This window comes from Ammospiza caudacuta, chromosome 1 (assembly GCF_027887145.1).
Source record: "Ammospiza caudacuta isolate bAmmCau1 chromosome 1, bAmmCau1.pri, whole genome shotgun sequence".
Classification (NCBI taxonomy): Eukaryota; Metazoa; Chordata; class Aves; order Passeriformes; family Passerellidae; genus Ammospiza; species Ammospiza caudacuta.
Genome location: NC_080593.1, coordinates 67667218 through 67694125, shown reverse-complemented (window position 1 = coordinate 67694125; position 26908 = coordinate 67667218). Strand labels below are relative to the sequence as shown.

General features: G+C 41.7%; 1 long non-coding RNA gene across 1 annotated transcript; it reads right to left on the bottom strand.

Annotated features, from left to right (window-relative positions):
- Positions 1 to 2075: 2075 nt before the first annotated feature.
- On the bottom strand, positions 2076 to 24268 carry LOC131568176 (uncharacterized). The gene is made up of 3 exons (XR_009275710.1): positions 24124 to 24268; positions 23279 to 23386; positions 2076 to 2310 (listed from the first exon to the last, which is right to left on the bottom strand). It is a non-coding gene; the product is annotated as an uncharacterized LOC131568176 (long non-coding RNA).
- Between the last annotated feature and the right edge of the window lie 2640 nt (positions 24269 to 26908).

Here is a 26908-nt window from a genome sequence, read left to right as displayed (position 1 = left end):
CCTCTGGATAAGAATCGTGTAGTTTATCTAGCCTTTTAAGCTGTGGAAAAGGGGAGGAATATGGGGTTTTGAACACACTACCATTGCACGTGCCTGCATTACAAAACCTGTCTTTTTTTTTCCCCCAAGCACAAACAGTAGATAAAATTTAAAAAATTAGGCTGGCATTGAGTATTGTGACACACGGGGCACTAAACGTTTGGGTGATTGGTGAATTTCTGAAATAGATTGTTAATAGAAGTTAGCATGAGGCAAATGAAAATAACCTTCCCCTCCCCCCCACTACTAAATAAAGCACAGAAGGGAGAAAGGATGGGGGGCCAATTTCTCCTCCCCTTTTGTTGTCCCCCTCCCCTTTCCCGATATTGATATTGCTCTGCTTTTTGATCTCTGCACTTCTTTGTTTTGGCTTCACAGGTATCAAGGGAAAATGGCTAGCAGTGAGTTCTCTAGCTTTTCCTGCTCTACAGCCCCTCTGGCTTAGCCAGCTGGATCACACTGAATTAGTCAAGTACTTCATTATCTCCCTTCTCTGCACATTTAGCTCCAGGTAATAAAATGCCCAAACAAGAGAGCCAATGCCTTCTGCTGCACTGTCTGTGAAGTTTTGTTGTTTTGGCCAATTCTGCATATCAGCATTGTGCTATGGGAGGGCATCACTTTTCATCCCCTGCCTGCAGTGCTTCCCAATCTCCATTCAGTCACAGCAGTTAGCTAACCATGTAGCTGTTGATAACATAGCACAGTTTTGGAGCCCCTTAGCCTTCAGGAGGTCTGGGATTTCTCTTCCCAGTGTGGGCCTACAGGAGGAGAGGCAGCTAGCTGGGAGAGCCAGACCAATTACATGGTGAGGATGGATGCAGAGCTGCGGATGTGAGAATTGCTCTTATTAGCAGTCAGTGGGGTAGGAGTTTTGCACTAGGGCATTTTCTGCAGTGGTGAACTGCTAGCCAGATATCTAGGTCAGGTAGAGAAAGCTGTAGAACAAAATCCAGGCAGTTGCTTCGTGCACCCTTCTATCGTGAGGCGCTGTGCTACACAGAGGAAGGGAGTTTTTATTTTTATTGGTGGTGGTTTTATATTTTTTTTCTCCTGACTCATTGAAATATAATGGCAGCTTCTCTTTTTCATTTGTATTCTTCAGAACAAACGCTTAAAATCCATTTTAATGTATTTTTTTAAATACATTCTTCTCCTCCCCCTGCTCCATGGGATTTTTTTTCCCCTCTAAGATGACCTTTAGTTAAAGCCATAAACTAGCTTGAGGCAATCTCTGGCAGCTCTGTCATGTGATGGGCAAAATGGGCCGTATTTAAATCACATGAAAAAGAACAGAAAGAATCTAGTTCACCTCTTCAGTGCTTAACCTTATTCACAATGGTCAGTGCTAAAAATCTCTGAAATGTTCTCTGTTTAGGGGAAGGCATGAGAAAAATACATGCTGGAAAAAAGTCTACCATACATAGAAATCTAAGTTTCGATAAATCAGTTTTCCCTGTATGAATAAAAACAAAAAATGAAAGATAGGAGAAGATATGCAATTCTTTTTTTTGCAGTCACCTTTCCCCCACCCTTGTTCCATCAAGTTCTCCAAATTTCTTGTCTGAGACATTCAGCCCAGAGGAAAGCGGGTAGGGAAGAAACATGTGAACCAAATTCCACACTAAGACACATAGCATTAAAGAAATTCAAATTCAGAGCACTATAAAAGCAGGGAAAAAAGCTATATATGCATATTATAGATTTGATTCACAGCCTGCTGAAGTAAACAGCTGACTCTATTGATTTCAGTGATCTGTAGATCAGTCCTTAGCGACAAAGAGAAGGACCTCATAACAAAGGTCCAGACTGCAGCATTTAGATAAAAAAATTAACAGCAAAATACTGCTAAATTAATCCAACTTCTTTTGATTATTGATGTCCTACTGTTTTCTGCCTGAAACAACATACACGATGCATCAGTCATATATAAATTATTCATTCACAGTTATTTTGGCAGCAGCTTCTTTCCATTTATCAACTGATAAACGTACAGGAGATAAGAAGGGTAATTTTATAGCCCCTTGACATTTACCTTTGACACGATTTCCATATTTAATAAGGTAAAATACAAATGACATTTTGGAGATTCCAAAGTCCATGTTATAAAGCTTCACTTTGACTTTTGTATCCATGTCACTTGAGATGAGTGAACCAAGCACATACAAACCTCACGTGCACACAAGTCCCTCCGAGCTGGCTTCTCAAGTGTGATTTCAGCAGCCCTGAAATGTGCTTGCTGTGCCACCAAATTTCAGAGTCTCTTCACAGCTGCAGTGGGAAAGATTATGGTTGACTTCAGAGGCTTGGATAACGTCCAAAGAGCCACAGCTCTGGGGACTGTTGAAACCATGAGACATAGCCAGGTCAAGAATTTACTGTTGCCTAGCCTTGTTTCTAAAGATCTCATTCATATTCCCACACACAAAGCTTTTGGCCGTTTCAGATCTTTGCCCAATATGACTAAAATAGTCATTCCATATGCTCAGTGAAATTACATCTTATGAACCCTGAGGTTAAGATGGGGAAAATCAGGTTCCAGATATTCAAAAACTACATCTGTCTCACTGTCCATATTCATCTGGACCTTTGTAAGGTCTGCAACCCACTGGGCTGTGGTACCACAGCACATGACATGCAGTTGCCACACACCGGCAGAAGTGTGAGCCACTCCAAGGAAACAAAAAGCAAGTGGAATTATTTCCATCCTAGAAAAGAATGACAGAGCCTTTGAACAGCATCTGTCCTATTTTTCAGTCTAGCCTTTGAGACAATTAAAGACAGACTTCATTTTTTTTTTAAGAGGAAAATAAAAAAAAAAAAAACCCGCACTGTTTAAAACAGCAGAGCAGGAATAAATTATAACTGTACCATTAATCCCAAGATCTACAGAGACTACCAAAATCCTCCACACATGATAAAGTACCAAGAGACCACTGTGAAATTTGTATGCCACTTCTACAAGTCCTATAAGTATTGCACATTATGCATCTAGAAGTAATTACAGCACAGCCAATTAACTGTTGACTTGCTCTTGCCCTGTAATTCTAGACAGTATTCTTTGTGGAGTTGTTCTTTCAGGAGCAATATTATACAAGAGACATTAGCTGCCAGTTTGTACCTGCACGTACTTCAATAAAACCCACTACTGTTCACATGCAAGACACTGAGCTCTGTGCAATACCTAAAGGACACAAATGGGGAAACTTCAACTGACAGATTAAATTGGCCAGGATAGATTTCAGAGACAAAAGGAAACTTTTGGCAGCTGGGATCACAGCATAGTTTGATCACCAACATCATCCACAAGTGCCATCAAGATACAGGTTTTTAGAGGTCACATACACCCCAGCCCAATTCCCCTCTACAAGGTGTTTTTTCTCCACACTGTCCTTGAAAAGCCAAGCTAAACAGTCTCATGTTATGTGATGGATGTTGGAATATGAAAGCTCAATTAGAAGCTAAGTTATGGTATAATTTTTTGATAAGTGTCAACAGATTAATGTATTCTGCACTAAGGAAAACAGTTCAACAACATCCACCTGTTCTCAAAGACACATATAGCTTCCACATTCATGGCTAAGGATGGAGGAAATGGCAGCAAAAGTGGTGAGATGACCTTTCTGTCATCAAGCCACTACACATATCATTGAGGGGTTATTACTACTATTTATTCCAAAGAAAAACTAACAAAGCAGAACTCTAGAGGTCTGGGTTAAGTGTTAAGGGTTTTTCAAAGTCAAATTCTTACATAAAACTTTACATTTGGGAGACTTCTTGCCATAGCTTTTGCGCTGGTGAAAGCTGTCGGACCAACAAGTCTGGAGGCAAAGACTTCCTGCCTCCTCAAGGAAAAGGGAAGTACCGAGAGAGCTGTGCACCTTTTCTGCAGCAGGGCACTGAGAAATTTGGGTCTAGAGGCAGAGATTACTGGGCAGGATGGGAAGCAGCAACCAAGGGCTGGAAGATACCACCCGGGTCACCTGAGATGTACATGTTAGAAGAATCCCCTACAAAACCACAGTTTCCCATGTACACCGCACACTATGCCATACCTGCAACAATTCTCCCTCCCTGTGCCCCATAATAAACTTCAGAGACTAACTACAAAAGACCAGGTGACTCAGAACAAAATTATCTTTTCCGGAAGTCCTTTCCTGTATTCTGTCCAGAGAGAGGTGATTTTCAGTCCTAGTACACTATGGTTCATGCTTCCATATTTGTTGGTTTCTTAAGTAAGACTTAAGTTTTATTCCAAATATATGGCAAGCCCCAGGGCTCAATTCAGATAAGCATGCTTCTGTTCCAGTGCCAAAAAAACATCCTTTTTTTTTTTTTCTTGCAGCCATCATAAACCAGTCACCCTAGAAAAACCAGCTCTTTGTTCTTGGGGAAACAACAATTGTCAGAATATTTTACATGTAAATGAAACATGGGAGCTCATCTTCCTCTTTTATTTGTCATTGCAAGCTTTCCCCATTTACCATTCTGCTCTGATTTTCCCATTTAGTAGTGTATGGAATCTGCAATAGTGCATATTGTAATATGCAAATTGTATATAGCATTTTGGTGTCAGACACACTGAAATTAAATCAAATGGAAGAAAAAAAAAAAGAAAGAGTGTAATAAAGGTACCTTTATGGCCTCAAGCTGTAGATAAATTGTGGTCTGTGGTAGTTAAACAACAGCTGTTCAGATTTAAAACAAAATTATGATAAGGATCCCCAGAAGATAACACCTCTTGAGGTAACAGCATTTACCTAAATGCATCTGTTAGCAGCAAACACTGTGACTTAAGACTGTTTATGCGATAGTTTATTCCCATTTGTTTTCCTTCTCCTCCCCCCGCTCGCGTTGCTCAGCGAGAACGAACCCTTCCACAGCAATACCAACCTCGGGGGGCTCCAAGCACTTCTGCACCTGCCTCGGAAGGACAGACAGCCTTTCCCAGCTGCCCACAGGTGGAAGCAGGCTGCGAGCCCTCCATGCTGGTTAGTGCAAGGATTATAGAACAGCAAGAAAGCAAATTGCTACAGTTAAAGAAAGAAAACAGCAGGACTAACACGTTTTAGTAGGGGTACGTACACTGAGACTCAGCAATCTTTATACTCTTTGTGAACAGCAGTTCTTTAAGAGCTTTACACCCAATAAAATTTAAACTTTTATATATTTTTTTTCTTCGTTTATTGCACCGGGGGTTTTTATTGCAGACATGTAGCAAGCCACCCATATGGAATTTCAGCAAGTGGCAACCACGCTCAGCCTGAGCGCCTCAGATCTGCCCAAAACGAGCCTCAGGTCAGCAGCTTCAGGACTCAGTTTTTTGCGCTGGGTCATTTTGTTCCTTATACTCCTTCCCACTCCCTCTTGGCTGTATTGCATTGCCTATCATGTTAAATACATTAAAAAAAAAAAAAAGTGGGGGGAATTCCTACAAGAAAGAAACAGCAAAGGATTTTAGCTTCAGTCCTATAGTAGGAAAATAGCTGCTGGGGAGGATGGGGAGATTTGAATACCCAGCTTTCTCTCTTCTCCCATCTGTCTCAACAAAGGATGCAGGCAGTAGCATGGGGCACGCTGGCAGTGTGTGACAGCCCTCCATCCCATCCACTGCCCACAGGAACACCTATGCGCCCCTCCATCTCCTCAGCAAGCACGAGTTTAGCAACAGCAATTCATCATTGGGAGAAACATTAATATTTTACCTTAGTTACCAAGTGCACCCGTTCAAACTTTTATCTAAAACATTCTTTATCATCTTTTCATTAAGTTCTCAAGAGCTAATGGTTTCTGAGTTCCCGGGGTAAGGATGATGTTCTGAATAATGAAAGCTCATTATTTCTCCACAGAATGCTTGTTAATTCAAATGATGATATTAAAACTATAGTAGCCTTTAGCGCTGGGGTGATTTCTAGCATACTTTATCATGTATCAATATATACTCTGTTTGTCAAAACTGCCCAGGGCTGGGGCTGACATTCTCTCTGGAGGAGTCTAGTGCTTCAAGAGGCACTGAATACACCAAGGTGACAACTTGCAGAGTTTGCGCCTCTAGGAAATGGAAAGATGAAACTTGAAGTGCCATTGTCCCCCTTGATTTCCTTATTAGTATTCATAAAGAGACCGTATCCTCCTCTTTTTCTAGTCCTCACAGGCCTTTCTTTTGAATGAAATAAAAGGCGCACGCACACACAAAAAATACACATGCACAAGTTTTACATATAAAACATATTCCTTTGTTGCAATTTAAGCAATCCAAAAAATCCAAAATGTGTTTCTGGAGTTACAGGTAGGCATGCTTATTGCTTATCCACAATCAAATATAAAAAAAAAAAAAAAAGTACCCATTAAAGACCAGGCAAAGACATTTTTTGCGCCCTATTGTTTTTTGCATCTGCCTTTTTCCCCCTCGCATCTCTCCAAATAGCCAGACTATGTTACCCAGCAGCTTAGCTGGAAGCTCCCTGACATCATGGCCCATTTTTCAGCTTTGATCACAAAACTGCCGTAAACATTGTCAAGGCCTCATTCTCCCCACATTGTGCCCCCTCCAAGAAAGAAAGGAAAAAAAAGGGGGGCGGGGAGGGAATAAAAAAATTAAGGAAAAAACTCCATCCATATGGAATCCCTTAGTGAACATTAAAAATAGAACTGCAATGAAAAGGCCAAGTAGAGTGGTCAAGAGGCATGTTTCTTCAAATAACATCACATTTCCTGCTCAAGGACTACTTCTCCCACCTCCTACGGCCTGCATAAATATGCACACCCTTATCTGACCACAAATTGTATCATCACCTCCCATCAGATCTTTTGCAATAGCAAGCCCTGGCACAGACTGGGAAGGAAGATGCTCGGACTCCAAACTGGTCCCCAATCCCTCATCAGCATTCCCTTGTTTCTCTGAATGCTCAACAAGGTAAAAACTGAGGGTTTGTAATTGAGCAAGCCCCTCCTGCTTCCACCCCAATCCCTCAGCTCTTTCTCCTGCAGTCTCCCAGAAGGAAATGTAATTCTGAGCATCACAGCAGCCCTGCTGGCTGCTGGGAGCAGCCAGGTCAGCATTCACGTGTGCTACAACACACGGCTCCGCGCCGTCCTCACGTAATTATCTCTCTCCTGAAAGATTTGTTGGACTTTTGCCCACAGGCAAAAATAATAAGAATATGGTAAACTTTTTCCAGCTTCCCCTACTGGCCTATCCTCAGAGTAGGAATTAAATATTAATGTGCTTTAAACCACCTAACTGGCTGATATTTTTCAGTTTTGCACAGAGGTGAGACCGAATTGCAAGTTTATTTATGCTGCCTCCCATTCTTAAGCAGAAAATACATGTGAAAAATGCATTTTCAGCCCTATTGCACAGACTTACAGGAAGAGAAGGACAACCATGCCATTTCAGCATTCCTGTTCACCTGGGGGCATGCTGTCATCTCCAACATGTCCCAGCAGTGTTGGTCTCCTCTGGAGAGCCCCAAGGCTGACACAATGCTCAGCCCATGGACACTGCTCCTGCCTTCCAGAGGTGGCTCTCCAGGAGCCCCACACCAAGCTATGGGTCTGGCTGTTAATGCAGATTTCTCACTATGATTAACGCCCCGGTTATGCCAGAGTCCAAACCAGCTTAATGAGAGAAGGGGCAGAAGCAGCTATTGCTGCACAGGTCCCTCAGCCACAAGAGGGATGTTTGCCCACAATGCCAGGATAGTGCTCCTGGAGGAATCGTGCTGTGGAAGTGACTCTGGCAGAGGCAAGGGCAGTGACACAGGGACAGGACAACATGGCCATACAATTGCAGTTTATGCCACACACAAAAAACTGAAGAGAAGGAGAAGACCAGCAGAGCCATGCCACCCTGGAAGCCCCAACCTCCCCTCAAACCAACATTCATAAGGTAAAACCTGCAGCAAGGTCCAAAGCTGTGCCGACGTAGAGTTATTTTCCAACATGTTGTCACCCCCCTCCCACAGCCCGTGCGTGCACTGGTGACTGGAACCAGGAGCACAGCCTGGGGGCTCCAGGGGGGACTGCACACCATTGTGAAATGTGCTTATCTGCAGAAAATGAATTGTGAGAGAAAAATAATTGTGTTTCATGCCTTCTGATGGTTTGAAAGAACCATCAGTACTGGGCAGCGTTCGTTTCATCACTTTACGGCAGAAACAGATTTTTCAGTGCAACGTTTGTATGGAAAAAAAAAGCTTGGTTCTTTCATTGATTTTACTCTATTTTAATGACATCCTTACCATGCAAAGTCCAATTGACTGGTAGATATATGCCTGATGAGAACAGAGGTAGTGAGAGGGAATAAACCCACATATGCCTCTCAAGCTGTTCCTGCTGTACCTTTCAGTTGGATCTACAGAACCGCACAAAAGTTGTGAAACACACAGGCTAAACTATTAGTTGTTTAGTTCTGTGATAAAGGGTTCAAACCTGCAGGCAGACATTTGTGCAATTGTATGTGCATGAGCAGGGATGCTCTATGCTTTTCACACACAAACATTCATAGAACGCTCCTGTCAGACAATTTTTTTCTTCCTAGCAAATGTCAATGAAGCAGCCTTTTTTCTCTGCAGGGCTGAGAAATACATTTTTCTGTCTTCCACAAAGATTTGGAATTAAGGATTCTGACATGCTCAGATTTTCTAGCCAAAAGACATTGAATTTAAGTGGAACACAACATTCCAGCTTTGTCCTGAATCTGGACTGCTTCTTCCACTATCTCCAGACACACTTCCATTTCTTATAAAATACCCCAAAAATAAGAAAAAAAAATTTTCAAAAAACAAACAAACAAAAAAAACCTTATCACAAATTCTTCAGACATTTTTAACAATCCTAAAAATTGTGAACTTAAAAAAAAAAAAAAGGACAAGTGCTGTTGTCCACTGAAAACGCTCTACTTATGAATCAAGCTAAGGTGGTTCCCGCCACCCCCTTTAGTTTCGGGGTTGAGTCTCTATCTATTAACTCCTCTTGGCAAACCTGGCATGCTTGCAGTATCAGAAGGGAGTGAAAAGAGGATGTGGATAGTAGAGGGGTGAAGAAACTGTTTCCCTGAAACTGTGTGGCCAGCACCCTTACCAAACCAAACCTGAGATCCAGACTTTACTGAACTACCCTGAAGTCCTGAGCTTCCCAAACCCTTTTCTTCTCTCTTTTTTTTTTTTTTTTTTTTTTTGGTGAGGAAGACTGGCTAAGTGAAAATCATTTGCAAGCAAATGTTTGTCAAGAGCAAAGCCCTAAGTAGTTCCATGCTCATTTCAGAGGGTGACAATTTGCAGGACAGAATCCTGTGCAGGTTTCCTTTGTGCATTGGCATGCACAGAGCCACCACAAAGGAAAATGTCTCAAAAAGCAGAGCCCAGAGAATCCACCAGCATTGCCCACACAACGTCGCAGTGAGGAGGAGATTACACAACTTGACTAGTTTCTCGTGTAATTATTTTGAAAGTGGCTTTTGCAGTGACTACTGCAGCACTTCCAATGCCAATTATTTTAGGTAACTACAAGTCACTTGGTCAAGTAAAAGATTTAGGAGAAACAAGAGTGGGAAATCAAATTTATTCATAAATATTTTTTGCACTGGTAAATCAAAGCAATTCATCATCAAAATTAGAAATGTATTTTGTGCAACTCAAAATTCCCAAATTCAGAAGATGCCAGCACCTTGCAAGTCAAGGGAAAAAAACAAAATTAAACACCACACTAAATGCCCCAGGACACAAAAATCCAGAAAATTGGCAATATCACCCTGAGAAATTTGCTGGAGAAGCAGGAACATTGGAAATACCAAATTTGACAACATAAATGGAAGAAAAATAAAAGTAAAATTAAGTCTTCCTAAAGGAAGACACACTTGGCTAACAGCTCCATGATCACCACCTGAAACAATGCTTGGTGAGCGGCTGATAACCCTGCAACACTGCATGGAGAGAAAAGCAGGTGTTTCTGCAGATGGCCAGGACAGCCAGCCCAGGCTCCCAGCTCCGTGTCTGTTCCCTTCCCAAGGATCAGGAGCACCAAAGGCAGGTCTGTCACAGCCCCCTTCATGACAGCCCTCGGCTCCTCCGCTGCAGCGCACGCTGGACCAGCGGAACTGGTTCTACACGCCCTGGGAAAAAATGACAGCTTCTCCTTGCAAGCTGCACCGACCATAAAACATGGAAGAGGCTTCCCTGCACGCCCAAACCTGCCTCTTTCCGAACGCCTGCACACCCAGCACGGCAGGGCAGGAGCTCCGAGGAGAGCACTCTGGGCTGCTCTGTGGCTCAGCTCGGTGTGCAGCCCCTGCAGGTCACACTCCTGTCCCCAGCTCAGTGGCCTCCTTGCCGTGCATCCCTGCCCTGCCTTTCCTCCTCCAGCCCTCTCACCCTCCTGCTCTTGGAGCATTTGCCTCACTCTGCAAATGGCAGCAAAGGGTTCAAAGCATGGCAAGGGGCCAGCCTTGCGTTGCCCTGAGGAAAAAGGAGCCAACTGTTTTTTCCTGGAACGTGCTCCAAATTTCACACCTTTTTTCCCCACAAATGTGGGAAACAAGCAGCAACCCTTTGTACAAAAGGGTATTTTCACATGTGCAGATAAGGCATGTTAATGCACACTGCACTGCACTCCCATGTCCTCCCCAAACCTGAACTTTAATCACCTTTGAGAGTCCAATTAAGAAAAAGAAAAAACCAACCCAAACAATAACCCAGGTCATAAATGGCTGCAAACACCATTCTGCCCTATGCCAAAATCCTGCAATTCCTTTTAGGCCTCCACAAACCACAGCAGCCAGGGTTACACAGGCACCAGACGAAGAGCAATCATGCTGGCTGCAGAATCTCTATTGGCATCGCTGAACCAGAGCACATGGCAGCAAAGCTCCTGTGCAGCCCAGCAGCCAGGTCAGTTACCTCTCTTCCCACTTCACATTTCAAGTCAAGCAGGACAGAGAAAAAGAAAAAAAAAATATACAGAGGTGGAAAAAAAAAAAGAAAAAAAAAGAAGAAATTTCTACCCTCTGCCCTACCAGATTGCACCTCCATCCACAGTGGAACACCACCCGGGGCTTTTGCAAACACATGAAGCTAAAAGACTGCTTTGGGCTGGGAAGCACAGAAGAAAGGGGAAATGCATTCATATATACACAGTAAGGATGACTAGTCAAAGATATAACATCACTTTACCAAGAGGAAAAATAAAATAAAAATAAAACAAAGCACCCATGCTGGCAAGCCACGCCAAGCTGAACAAACAAACCTCATGGCTCAGTTAACCTTTCCAGAAGTACTGGTCTCAAGTCAGAAATTTATTTGAAAGTCTTTCTTAAAAAATTAAAGACAAACAAATGGTATAAGGCAGAGAGGAGCAAACCTTGAAAGCCACAAGGTTTGGGGCCTTAGGCTATTTCTCAATATCCCTCAAAAGTTCCAGGCATTTTGCCAGCACAAAAATCTACCTTCTGGTGCATCTTCATTCAACTTTGCTTACATCCAACCTTACACTTTTACAGTCCTTTGGCTGCTATAGTTGCTCATTTAAACATCAGGGGAAAGCCTCCTCCCTAACTTCTGATAGCCACGTTTCCATGAGATTTTATTTTCTCTCTGGTTATCAATGTGAACGGGGAAAAAAAATCAGATCATTTATACACTTCATAGAGAATTTGTTTTTATAACTCTTCTAAACTCAAAATAAATAGGAGAGGAAACAGTAGCCTCCTACAAGGGTAGTGGGTGCTTTGAGATTTTTAAATGAAAATGGAAAGCTGTAACTACAACAGGGAAAAAAAAAATCCATAATAACGACATGTACATGGATTTGCCCACCCCTCCCCTGCAATACCACAGCATGTGAGCCTGTATAATCTCCTGATGTGAAACATTAGCAAGACCAGACTGCTGAGGGATTTACATGGATGTGGCCACAGTATAAGGAATAAATAAAATATCTATGGCTAATAAATATCAGAATGGTAAAATCAGAGTAGGGAGCGAGCAGGCGCCCTAAGCAGCAGCTTTCTCCATCTGAGCAAACTAAGTTGAACAACTGACCAAACTTTGCCAGAGGTTAAGGAGAAACCTACAGCAAGCAATACCAGGACTCAGATAATAAAAGCCCATTTTGTGTAAAATTTCCACAGAGATTTCCAGTAATTACTTCGAGGGGCAGGAGGGTTATCTTTAAATAAGAAGCAAAGATTGGGCCAAACTTGTCAACTTAGAAAATTCAGCACAAGATTTTTCACAGAAACGTTGCTCTTCAGGGGCTTTTGTTGTGATTTGGGGCTTACTATGCAGGATCAAATATGGGGATTTTTATGTAAAGACTGAAATTTTTGTTTTCCTTTTAAATCAAATTAACAATTTTCAATTCTATAATATATTGAAGTTATATCTCTGAAGAAAAAGAAAATGAGGAGTGACATTCAAATGAAGGAAAAGCAGTTCAGTACAAGCATCAAGCAAAGCCCACCCTGCTTCAGGAAAATTTTATTCATGGCTCACATGAGTTGAAATCAAGAAGAGGCAACCGGGAAGCCAATTGTGATCAAATGGACTGCTGAAAATTACTCAAGTAAGTAAATTCTTGGAATATGGTACTGAAAGTAGTAGGCCAAAGGTTAACAAGTAAGATGAGAAAAGCAGAAGGATGGGTAGTTCATGAGTTAGAAGCTCTCTAAGAACAAACAAAAGCAAAAGTAATTGCAAAATGGAGATTGCAGCCCCAGGAGCCATCTTAAAGCTGATGGGATTGAGGTGATATCATTCATTTACATGGATGCATTTTCTACAGTTTGTGGAAGAGATGGGAACTGCAGAAGATATGTAGGGCTCTTACAGAAACTATTTGTGCTTATGGTTTATGACAAAGGGCTGTGCCACCACTCTCTAAGGACATACGTATCGCCAGCACAAGAAGAGTCACTGCCTGTTTAGCGACCCTGGAGTATATTCAGAACAACTAGAATTTCCAGACCGTTGGAATACTAAGAAGCTAAAGATAAAAGAGGGAGATCAGGATTTTCCATCCTGATTAGACATTCAGAAATGTCAGATGTCTCTTTCAAAGCACCTGAGCAGGTAAAGCATGTAATCCTCACTGAAGTCAACAGAGCAAGGTGCCTGGCCCCAAGGTAGTTTAGCAATCTTCTCAGGCACCCATTCCAGCCAGAAAGACCTACATCACCTGCAGATCTGGCTCTGGGTGCTGCAGGTTGGAAAGAGAGGACACTCTCTTATGTGTCTACCTTCAGCTAAGAGCCATTTGGGGAAAAAGCTCTGGCAGGTCTGATAAATAGAGGCTACAGACAAGCAAGTGGAAGAGATCCCCAGATAGATTGAGGTTTTTTCTCTCCCAGGAACCAAAGGCTTTACAAGGCTGGGGGGACCATGAGCCCCTTCCACCTTGTGCAGCCCCATGCCCGGTCACTTGGCTCCAAGCAGCAGCCCCAGCAGAGGCACCGCCCTCACCCCTGCCTGCCTTTTACCATCGCTCTCATAATTGCCTGCAAGAGGTGCCAGATTGCAGATAATGGCTCCTCTGAGTTCAGGTGGCATACGTGCAGTCCCACGAGCCAGGTTTCTCTGGAGCTGTCGGGGCCTGATTTTTTGGGAAGGTTACGTAAGTACACGCTCAAGGAGCACCTACGCAGCGCAGGAGCTGGCCAACCCCTTCCTCCTCCCTCTGCCTGCTGCAACATATCAGGCCCACCTGTGGCCTGGAGAGCGCCTGCCCAACCTTTGCACAAAGCTTGGCTTGGTTTCCACACTGCTTTCAGCCTTGCATGGAGCTGCAGAGGACAAAAAGCTGTGAGCACATTTGTAGTAAGTGCTGCAGAGTGACCAGTCCGTGAGCAGCACTATCAGTCTGTGCAAATGTTCTCCTTTGAAACCTACCAGTCTGGCTGTGATAATCCTTATATTAAATATGTATAGCATATAAACACTCCCTTGAATGTTCCTCTTTATCGTTACATTGTTTTCCTGTCTTCTCTACATTAGTCTGCACTCCAACCTGTAGCAGCAGTGAATATCTCCAGAATCCTGCTCTTTCCCCAATTTCCATAGTCATTTCCATGCTGCCATGAATGCAGCAATTCAAAAGTTCTGCTGCTAAGGTCTAATTATGGTGCCTCAGATAAGGTCTGAACAAATTTTCCAGTGTAATAAATAACCAAAACTAGATGAAACAGCTGTGTCCCCACATTTTTCCTGTGTTATAATGCAGTTTGGATCACAGCCCAATTCTGAGGTGGAGAAAAGCTGATCCAATACAACCAACTGGAAAGATAGCAAAGCATACAGTGCCTATGAAGTGATTAATTTTCAACATTAAGTTTTAAGCATTAATTTCAGCTACTTTGGAAGGAAGAAGCAAGTAACTGCCAAGTTTAGTTAATTTTTGTTTTTAATAACTACCTTTCTTTTTTCCTTAAATTGCTTCTCCTGGAGTAAGTAAACAACTTTGTAATCTCAATTTAAAAAAAAAAATATATTCTCATCTAAACTTTGATTAGAAACTACACAAGCTGTAAAGCCTCCAAGTAAGGGATTTAAACTGAAGTGGAACCAATACCTAAACAATAAAATGACAGCAATACAGAAGTTGCAGAGATAAAGTTGAAATTCTAAACAACAGTTATAGTTTCTAAGCCCCAGACATAATTCCTCACAGCAAGAGGGAAAAAGGCAAGTTGAAAAATAGCAAAATGCAACTTGTCAAATGCAAAATAAAAACTTCCCCTAGCTGCTGTTTCTGTATGCTGGGAACATAAAAATAATATATGAACAGGGAATGTGACAAGCAAAGATGGCCTCAATGATTGTTAGAGCTAAGAAAACATTTACTTCTGTGCTTTGTTCAGAAGTGCTGCTGAGTTTACAGGTTGTGTCGATGCAACCCTAGCCAAAGCATTACAGTGTTTTCTTAAAAAACCCAATTAATTTGTTTTTCAAGCCAGTCCATTACATGAAGTCAATTCAACCCTGTTTTGCTCCAGACAGTCTCCCAAAACACAACAATTCTATTTTAAAAAACAGTCTAATTTAAAAAGAAACAAAACTAACACCAGACAGATTTGACTTTGATAACTCTATTGGTAAATTCCAGTGTAATGGTTTTTACTTCCATAAGGAAGGGAAATGAGACCTAACACAGAGGTACAGAGGAGCCATGTCTCGGTGTATGATGCAGTCTCATTTAGCTAGGTGTCCCATGCATGCATTTAGTTTCCTTTCACTATGGAAAAGCAACTGCATGCTTCAAGACAGACCTTTTCCAGCTTGGCCACCACCATTCTGGTGAATGCAGCAAAATGGATTTCCCTCCCACCTAGCTGACACAGGAGCCATTCTGTTGTATTCACAGCGCCCAGATATTTCTTCAAGAAACATCCAGTTCACTGAGATCTTCCATGGCATTTCAGACTAAGGTCCATTTTGAACAGAGCTTCAAAAGAAATTTATTTGTTGGTTTCCTTGACAAATCACTACATGCAACTTGGTTACAAAGAGCCTGAACTTCTCTTGTTGCTACTGTTGAAATCCAGAAGATGGTACTTTGACAAGGACTTTGTGACCAAGCACTTAACCTATAGTTCTGTGGGCTAACATTTAGTAAATTAACATTCATTGCTGCCTAAAATTACTCCTGGAAAAAAAAAAAATCTTTGGAGGTTTTATGAATATAAGTGCATGATATTAAAAAAGTTACCAGAGAAGCAAAAATTATTCTGATACTGGAATTTACTCAAACGTCTCAGGTTGCCAGAAACATACCCTTGACAGAAGAAATCAGTAGCTCTGCTTTACCAGTCAGGCCACATCTGAGTCCTTTATTCCAGATATTATCATACATGACAAAAGGGCATCAGAAAATTAAAATCTTGCTGCAGGAGATAAGCAAATGAGCTGAATTTCAGTGGCCTGCTATCTACAAGATCTACAGCTCACTGATCTTAAACTGCATTCGCTTTCTTGTCCACTATTACAATATTGTTGATCAACCTCCATTTCAAGACTTTCAGGTGACTACCACTTCATTCATTAAATAATTACAGTTAATAACCAGACACTCTGGGAGTCCAAATAGCACCATGTATCTCCAGGAGCCTCAGTGCTTGTGAAATGACATGTAAACCCTACATCTCTATTAAACTGCTGCTGCACCTCAGCAAGTGATCAAAGTGAAGAATGTCTTAACCAGCAGACATGACCATAAAATACTGGCAGATCCCAAATGGCATCACAGGGGAGGCCCAAGCAGTTCTACTACTACTCACTACTTCAGTTTTACAACTCTTTCTAAGAGACAAACCTGCTTCAGGAAAGTGAACTGTGTTGCACGCAGTAACTTTACTGCCCTTTAAACACCCATTTCCAAATTAATTGTCTAGTGCTAAATGCCACTCAAGCTCTGCTGACATTCTTTATCCACCCAAGCCATGGCTTTCTGAGGTTTATAAAGCTAACAGAATAATTTGATTGACTTCCTGCCTATTAATTCAGGGGGCTATACATTATTCAAATTACTTGAATAGATGAAAGCATTTACTTGATTCTAAATTTCACTCCCATTGCTCTGATGAGACAAGTTCCCTCCATATAACATTTTAACTTAATTTTCTGTAGCCACTGAAAGATACTTCCAGAGTTACTGTGCTATTTCGAATTCACAGAAAACTCAGAAGACATTGCAGGGTTGGGGGATTTTTGCTTTTTCGGTCTGAAGCTCAATAAATGCTGAACTTCAGTTATTTTTAAACTTCCGTTATTTTCAAAACTTCTGTGATTTTACGTTCCCTCCTTGCAGAGCAATAAAAGTCCATTAGTCTCCCCTACTGAATGTTTTGTGAGTGCTGTTTATATGAAATCATATCAGAGAACTGTACCTTGGCTTATAAAAAGATGCTGACATCTATATATAATTTAAGTTTATTATTATTATTATTATTCATGCTAGGACAAATAGCAGGCTTCAAGCCCTTCCTGCTGGAAGGCAGCTCCACACACAGCTGTCCCAGGCTTGCAAAGTGCCCAAACACAAATAAAACTAAATCACATTTCATGGAGCCCATTGGGTTGTCCCATGCAGGATTCAAAGGCCTGTGAGGTGGTGTCAGTTTTTGGAAAAGGTGGGGAAATACTGAGAACAGATGACTGCAGGGCTCAGCCAAGACCCCTCCAACACAAGTACCTCTAGGCTTGGAGGGCAACAATTTTCAAAGCTCCCAAAATACCTCGAAAACCATTCACAGAACAATAAGATTAGTTATTAAACATCCTAAAATATCAGGTATTTAAACACCCCTCTGGCACTTCAGCTCTCTTGTGAATTGTTTGGGGATGAAGACACATCAGTATTATTTGTAGAGCTCTGTGCTCTTCAGCACTTTCAGACAGATTCAATCCCTTGGTCTCTGTCGCTGCAGCATCTAGAGGAAATTACAGTCCAGAACAGATTTCTGAAACTAGACAAGTCTCTGAGCATTATGATCAACAGGCTGCTACAAGGTACAATTATCTTTGTTTCTCTAGGCCTAAGAATCAAAATCAACTTCACTTAACCAGTGTAGTCTCACTGATAGATAATTGAGGCAGTGATAACCATCAGGTCCTTTGCCTGGAGAACCAGTGGTTAGCTTGCGCACATCAAGAGACTGATTTAAAAATGAATTAAAACTCTTGACATGGGGCAGTTTTCTCTCAAGGGATTTCAAACCCACAAAAGCTGGTGATAGGAATGCCAAAAAAAACAAAGAGCAGGTGGGGTCTCCAACAGGCACACATCAAGGGCATTTTGAACAGTTCATGTACTAAACTGAAGGTTCTTAGGCTTCAGTGGCTGAACTGGTCACAAGCAAGGTATCCTTAACACAGGCCCCCTTCAGTACAGATGATTTTATGTAAGGACAATGGGTGCAGCTTTCTAAAGCTTAGAAAATCTATGTCCACTTTCATTTAAATTAATCTTTTAATTAAAAAACACTGTGCTAATAATTAGCTAATAAACAGTCGGCCATAAAAAGCCAGGCATTTGAAGATACTTGTGGCTCAAAAAGAAGCATCATGGTATTTCTGCAATTTCGTCTCCTTCACCAGTGACATCTAGCAAACAAAGCCTAGCTTATGTGGGACAAATTACACCAAAACACAAAAGACTCAGGAGAAGAACTATAAGACAGAGACAAATAAAAGGAGATGCTAATATATCCTGCAGCATAATCAAAGGAAAAAAAGATAATATGAAAAGTAACACTGAATGATAGAAGGATGAGCAAGCATGAGAATTGCAGCAGGCAGTAAAATCATATATAAGACAGTCAGGGATGGACTGTAGCACCTGTAATATAGAAATTCTTTGGTAGTCCTGGAAGGAAACTTCTTCAGCCTTTATGTCCCAGCACTGTACTACACACCTGATCTGCTCAGACCTGAAGCTGACCTGTGATAGGAGGTATCAGCTCAAATACCAGACTCCACAGGTGTCTCACAGCAGCATGCTGAGCATCATTTGTGTTAAACTACAAACATTCTGTAACCAAACTTCCTCTAAAGAAATTACTGCTTTTCATGGCTGCAGCCATCACACCTACCAGGCTTATCTAGCAAGTTCTGGGTAATGTTATACTGAAAAATATGCTTCATTCAAGTGTTTAGTCAATAACAAAATTTAGATCATGCTACTTAAAATTAAAGAGAAAAAAAAACTTAAAAGTAAGTGGTTAGAGTAACTCTACAGCCATAGAGGCAGTCAGAAGTGGTCAAGCTGGTCACATTCAAATTTTTACACATACATGTTTCCATACAAGAGGATAGATAACCTGGGGCATGCCTACACACGTATCCTTTGAAAGTGTGGCGGATTGCACACAAGAGCCAAAATTAACGAGACCACCTTAACTCTTCCTCACTTCTTTGTGTCCTAAATAACACCTTCCAAAAGATTTCCTTTTAGCACCTTCACTAGGCAAAATGCAGGTTGCAGCATGCCTTGTCTGGAACAGCACAGGCACGGCTCAGCCTTACGTTGGGCAGGGTATTTGGTAGAGAAACAGGCTGCAGCTTCTAGAGAAACTTCTACATTTCCTGGCAGGGTTTCCCTATCCAGAAAGCAGTTCCACTTCATCCTTGCATGCTTCTGTTATGACTGAATCCCTCTTGCCACAAGAAAGATGGGAAGAAAGCAGAAGAGAAAGACCAAATATGAGGAAGCTTCCCAGCTACTTGAATTTCTCTTCTGCCCCTGATGTAACTTCTGGCTAGTGCTACTTCCAGTTAGATTGCATTATTTCCCTTCCCCCAATGCTGCTTTGGTTTGGCTAGGAGACTAAAAATCCACTATTAACACAGCTTTAGTCATTAATCAAGGTAACCCTTTTTCTGCTTCCCAAAGTTTCTCATGTTCTTATCTTTGCATAATTGAGCATTTGCATTTCAGAAGAGCATCACCTGAGGGAGTGGGGGCAGATTTTGAAAGGTTTGGGGGTTTTTTTTCCCCCCCCCTTAAGTTTCAAGTTAAAAAAAAAAAAACAAGGAGAAAAAAAAAAACTTTGAAAAGGGATGAAGTTAAATTACCAAAGCCTTAGGGCAGAGTAACTTAAAGACAGATAATAGGTAAGAGTTTCTCCCATTCACCACAGAAACTAACTTTTCACGTGACAGGAAATCAACAAGCAATAGAGTCATAACATTTTGTTCTTATGGAGAAGCTTCTTATCAAAAGACACCAAACTGCCTCCTAAGCTTTTTTTTTTTTTCTTGATACCTTTCCAAGACAGAGACAACTGTAGATTTTCTGCACACCTGTGCTGGAAAACGCCACCTCATCAGATCTGGCCGTTTCCATAAGAAGTTGCAAGTTTGAGCAAACTCTGCCCAGTCACAGTCATGGTCTTAGCAGAGCCCCCTTTTCTGGGCAGGATGCTCCATGGGCAGGTGTTTTGGGCTGCCAGAGCCTCAGGGAACTTTATCTGCCAGATCTTACTTTAACCAGGAATTATTTTACAACCCAAAGGCCCTAAAAGTCCCCAGAGGCAGTGCAGTAACACCCTGCATGCCGCTAAAGCCAGGAACAACACTGAGCTTTTGGCAGGGCCCAAATCATGACCAGAATAAAGCAGTGCAAGCAGCCCAGAGAGCCAATTACCTTGTCTGTATATTTTGCACAAGTGTCACAATCACATTGTTTCTGAAAAGAATTTGCTGCTTAAGGCTGCACTTGTTTCTTCCCACAGGAGAATCGTTCTTAATATAAAATTAGTTTCTTCTACAAAAACACTTTTATGCTCACTCTTTCCATGGACCAGTAAGAAATTCTTTTACTTACATAAGGAAGAGGAATACAAGTAGGAGATTTAGGAAAGCAGGGAAAAAATACTGCAACAGTTGTCTAATGGTCCCATACTACCACTATCCTGAAAAAAGACATGAAATCAAATATCCTGCTTCCAAACACTAGCCACAGAAATCCACTCTCAATGATGCAGCTAATTTTTCATGGTATATTTGTTATTTTAGGCTTGATTTTCACGGAGGAAAGTAATGTCTTCCCTGCTGGTGTTACTGGTGGTGGAAATACAACTTAGTGTAAACATCCACAGAATCAAGATAACAATTCACCTATAAAAACCTGACTGCTGGGACTAAGAAAGTGTTCAAAGGCATTGAAGAGAATCAAAAGTAGTTAGCAAGACAAGGAACCACCTTTCTTTTTATTCCCCCCCACAAGTTGCAGACTATTAGAAAAGCATTATGGCAACACTTAGATCCCACCAGTTAATTTGAGGCAGCCCAGCATAGAGGTCGTGTCCATGAGACTTGGCTCCCAGTACTGCCAAGATTTCCCTTGAATTGAAGGAGAGATTTCTCTCAACAAAAGCAAGTGCAGGAGCACACTAGGGCAGCAAGAGAAGTGTTTTACACTCAAACAGACAAACAGTGACTTAGTCCAACTTTGCCCAGACAACTCTTCAGACAGTATCCCACTATGGATACTGAAAGCCCAGATCAATCCCAACACAAACCCTTCTCAATGCACAAATCCGTTTGTGTCCCAGCCCCACAAGTCAGAGCGCTGGGATGTAGCTTATATCAACTTGGGTTAACCGTGCAATACTCCTAATCCAAATAATACAAGCAAGCAATTCCAAGACTAGAAAGTCCATGACACCAAACCTTCTCTCTGCTGATCCAATCAGAAGTCATTCCAATTTAAATCCTGGAATTCTGATGTTGCCTATACCAGCACCTTCTAAAAGGAAACGATAAACAGAGATTGCTTTCTCTCTGGTCCACAAAAATTTACTCACAACTTCCTTGCTGCATTTTCCAGCTTCTACAGAGCTAGTTACTGGGAGTTTCTTTCTTAGCTCACCTAAACTTCAGAAAGTTTAGGAAATGGAAAAAAAAATACAAAGTCTGAACCAGTTTGCATTTGTTTTGAAGACAGTTACAAATAAACCAACACACAAAAATTTTCAGAACATCCCAAGCACCATTACTGCCTCTATTTCCTCTAAAGTTTGCAGGAAGTGGTTCAATTTGGTTTTCATTCTACATCTTGCAGCACTTAGGCTATGCTTTTATTCAGAAATAAAATTTACTGAGCATTGGAAGATTAGGAAAGAGCAAGATGTGCTTAACACTGCTGCACTTTATTGAAAATGTAGAACAAGCAAGGCTTAGCTTAGCTCTAAAACTAATAAATACTTTAGCTGTTTTGTGTTATGGGTAGTGTTCAGTGGCTTGCATGACTAATTAAACAATCTTGAGTTTGCTTTGAAGGCTAAGCCATCCTTAATGTCTTTAAATTACATTCTATCAAGCTAAGCTCAGAATTAAAATCCTCATCTGTAATAAGGAATTCCACTGTGTATAAATGCTAGTAGAGAGCTGTATTGGAAAGTTTAATAATCTGGATGGTTTCTGGCCCTCACAGCAAAAGGAGAAATCCTGTTGTTCTCACTGCATTGAGAGGTGAAGCTCCCCAGGGAAGGTACAGAAAGAAAAGTGGTTTGGGTGGGGTTCTGCATAAGATGGTAACTCAGGGAGGAGGCCAAGGTGTAAGTGGGGGTGGGGAGCAAAAGCAGATGGTCAGGGAGGAGAGCTGTGAGAAAAAAATGTAGTGGCTGTTCTTGTCATGTGATCCTATCTACTGCCAGCACTGGGGAAGCCCAACTCTGATCTACTGCTACCCAGTCCTGAAAGGAGTCTTCAGCACATCCTACATTCATTTTCATAAACAAATTATTTGAGATTACAGCTCCTCCTCTGTATGCAAGACCCAGGTGCTCATTCTCTCCAAGCAAGCACACCAACAGCAGGTTTTTTTCCGTCTGCAAACACTCAAGAGTCACCCCTAGGCACACAGGGAGCCACTACGCAGGATGCAGAGCACAGTCAGGCACAGACACACCACACAGAGCAAGAACAGCATTTTGCAGCAAAGGGTTTGTGCCACAATCCCTGACTGTGCCTGCAAGCCCTCTTTGTGGGAGGGGGAGAAAAGAGCTGTGTGCAGTAAAAACACATCCTGCAGCTCAGTCTGATCAGTTCCAGGAGCAGATGCCCCTCACATCAGCTCTCCCTCATGCCACTTCTCCAGGATGAAGCACACAACCCACACCTGCTGCAACAAGTAGATTGAGGACATTTTTCTGAGCAAGGCAGTTTTGATCCCCAAGCTATCTGAAGTCAGTGGACTTCAGCCCAAAAGTGCAAATGCTTTCAGAAGCAGATTTTTTTTTTCCCCATTCAAATAATCAACCCACCTTTTTCATTCATCCAGCAGGACTGGGGCCAAGCCTGCCTTAAGGGAGGCATAACCCACCACTCATCCTTTTGGCTGCTGCCTGCAGCACATGTGGTGTGCTCAGTCCTTTTGAGTCACTGCCCATTAAACAATTGTTCCTCCTCCTCTTTCATTAAAACCATCCTCAAAATCCTGCCCAGCAGCTCCCTGAAGTTAGCTTGATTTTTCTGTAGTGTTTGTATGCATGGAGGAGAATTCTTTTTTTCCATTATTACTTTCCCCACTGATCCGGTGGTTGAGAAATACCATGTTTTCACTGTTGGCCTTTACTTTTAGCTCTTCCACAAATGAAAATGTGAAGCCATCCGTGCCTTATCTGGCACGGCTCTGCCTTGTTTTCCTTCCCCACTTAACGGACCCATTCATGTGTAGGAGACTTCTGATCCCGGGTTTAGATATTCATCCCTTTTTTACATAACCATAAGCAATGGCAGGTACTTACGTAAACTACAGCCGGGTCTTTGCCCCTGTGCACAACAAGCAGAGAGGTTTTAAGCCATCAACAAACAACTGCCCTCTGCTTCCAGGTGCCCCTTTGCAAAACACACCACTGGCAGAGAGAGAGAGGGGGGAAAAAAAAAAAAGAGCTGTCAATGTACAGGGAGCAAATGCAAGAAACTCTGTCTGGGACCTGCCCCTGGTTTGCTTCTTGTGCTGACTGGCTGCCCCCTGACCAAGGACAAGGCCACTCAACCCAGCACACACACACCATCCTTGCTTCCAACCAGGCACTCAGCTTTGGCAGCTGCTGTGGGGCTGGGATGAGGCCATTCAGCCTCATACTGGTGGAAAGGGGGGCAGAGAAGGTTGGTTGTTTTAAAGCTTCTATTTAGTAGCTCAGTGACTACTTAAGAGGAGAAGTTGGTTTCAGTGCCTTCCACATTCAAAGAAATTAAGGCCCACAGTTCCTGCTTCCAAAGCAGAGTCCCTGTTATCCCCAAAAACACAAGAAACAGGCCCCAGAGAACAAGGAATCCCTGAAGGGCAACCTGTATTGTTGGGCCACAGAAACACCCTGGAAAGCTGTTCCAGAGTTTTCCACTTTGCAATATAAAACCAATTAAGAAAGAGTGGAGATTACCCAAAATACCCAAAATAAAAATATCCAGCATTGAATACATTAAGCTAGTAACTTATTTTAGCTACTGCAGCCACTGTAGCATACTAGTGTCCTGTATGTAGACATTATATTTTTCCCAGCTCCTCCCTTCCATGCAGTTCCTTCATACACTGTCTGTGCAGAAACACCCATGCAGCCACTCAGCATAAGAAATTAAAGTTACTTACCACATGGCTTCAAATTTCCAGCAAGCCCACCTCTGGAGAACATCCCTGTGCTCCACCACAACACATTCCAGCAGATGGCTGTGGGACAGCACTGACACTTTAAAGGCTCTGAACAGCTCATGGTCTCCTGTCCTCTCAGTTACTGCATGAGTCTCTCCAGACAGTCAATAATATGGACTGTGTTTGCTTCCAAAAATGATTCATTCAGGATATTAGTGCACCCTAAAACCACCACAGAGGTGTGCTCTAGAGTTTAGCTCAATGCCACTGCAAGCCACAAAAAGAAAAAGGCAACCCATGCAAGCAGGAGCATCATAAAGGGAAAAGGAAGTGGAAATAAAAGGAGAGGTAGGGGAAAGAAAAGCCATTAAGTAGCCACAGGTTCTGCCATAACTACAGCAGCTGATTGCAATGAATGTGAGGCAACTGTGCCTGTCACCTGGGCATCCTCCACACACTCACCTGGGGAGGATCTCAGCTCAAATGCACTGGCCCCCATCCATTCCTTACTGTCTAATTCATATTTAATCCCCTTAGCACCAGGGCAGGGAGCTAAAGATCTTGTAGCCCCTGAGCAGCACTTTCTAAGAGAAATCAGCATGTTACCTTCCACTACACAGCAAGAAAAAGAAAGAGAAAATAAATGGTGTTATTAGATGTGGATTTACTTAAGAAAAATATTGTTAGAATCTGAACAAACCCCTACAGTTCTGTGCTGTGGATGGTGCAATAATGAAAAGTATTATTGGATATAAAGGAAAGTTATGACACTATAATGTAACACAGACAAGTGAGAAGATGTATCAGTCATTATCTAGAATACAGGGGACTCCTGTGGTTTCATTTTTCATTACTAATTTAATGTACTTACAATGCTACATGATAAAAAGTGAAAAGGAACAATAAGAAGCGAACGTTGTCAGGACTAACTGGGATCTGCATAATTCAGAGATTTCAATAAGTTACTTGAGGAAAAATGTCCAAGATCCCTCAAGAACTGAGTAATATCCATTAACATCCAATAAAATATCTAATAGCAGAAACAAAAGAAATGTGAAAACAACATTTTAATAAACACAAATTAGGAAGTACATTTCTTTACGTATTATAGTTGTGCTATAGGAAATTATTTCACACAGAAAAAATCACTTTAGCTAAGAAAGGATGCTCTGAAAATGTTAGCTCAGCAATCACACTCCTGTGATTCAATACAAACAGTTTATTCTACATTCTCCCATGAAGCCTTATGAATCTCATGAATCCAAGACCCTTAGGGTCTTGCAGTATATTTTCTTGTAGCCATGTAAATGACAAATAGTCCTATGCAAGTAAAATGAACTTGCACCACAGTCAAGTTGGCACGAGAGGATAATCACACCTTGCATTGTTTGCTGGGAAAACAATTACAAACACCCTCTGTGTGTCTTTCTGGGACAGATTCACCAGGCAGCAAACACAAGCCAAAGACACCTCGAGCTCGGTGGCTGAGCCCAGGTCATTCAGATTCCCAGGACTGGCTAGAAGGTACTGCCATAAGAGCCCATTTAGCCAAAAGTCAGCTAGTAGCAATACTTTGAAAAAACTCGTGATATCCAGTGACTCTCACTTGGGACAAAAAAATATTGAGTGTCCTACACTCTTGTGAGGCAACTTATGGCTCTGTTTCACTGTGGTCTTGATCAGGGTTCCCTTGCTCTATTCCTCAGACTTTTTTTAAAGTCTAAATTAAGGTTTGTGAACTTCTATTTTTGTCAATGTTTGGGCCTGTATCTCAGAGAATAATATAGTAAATACCAGTAAGTCCAGGTGAATTCACAGAGACCTTTCAGTGATGCTTGGGTATCCAATGTTCCACTATGATCTTCCAAATCTTAGCAATGAACAAGCTTGTTGGAACATTGGCTCACAAAATTGAAAATTCAGAAATCCTCAGCAAAAACCAGCCTGTGACTAGGCAGAAAATCTGCTTACCTGTACCTATGGAAACTGGCTGGGAGGAGACAGAAGATACTGTGTTAATACAAATGAAGAAAAAATCTATTTGTCTGCAAAATTATCCTCACCAGTAATATTTCCTTCAAAGTAGAAACTTTCCCACAGCGGTTTTGACCAACTTGTGCTCCGCTGCAGTGTCTGTAAATTGTAATTAAGGACTGTGGGCTTGGAGGAAATGAAGGATCTGATTAAAATTATGGAAAGGAATGCGGGGTAGGTTTGGGGGGGTACTAATGGGGGCATGATCCAGCAATATTGAAAATAAACAGTAAAAATATTTTCAGATGAATAGTACTTTCTAATGGAACCAGTTTCTCTTTGTGTTACTCATACTCAGCAAAGAGTTCTTTCTTAATAAAAAGGAACTCTGGGAAGGTTTCCCTAAATTACCTGTAGCAGAGGAAAAAGCCATTGTTGTCCTTGATAACTTTGGACTTATTATTTGCCACCAATTTATAATGTTGCATTTCACAACATTTTGGGACACCTGAAGCTTGTAATATTCATGCCAGTAGATGCAAACCATCTGTCTCCTTTATAAAGAGTGAAGCTTTCATGCAAAAACTCTCCCCCTCCTCTTTCTCACACACTGAGGTAAATTTTCACCACCTGAATTTTGTTTCTTTTTCTTTTTTTCTTTTTTTCCTTTTATTTTGGCTTTATGAGCTGTGTCATCGGTGACTGAATGCCATCAAGTATCACTTAAGCCTGTTTCCACAGTAAGAGAATATTGGAAGTAAAAACTGCTCAAGGAATGATTTCTAGTCCCCTTAGAAATGCAGAGCTTGAT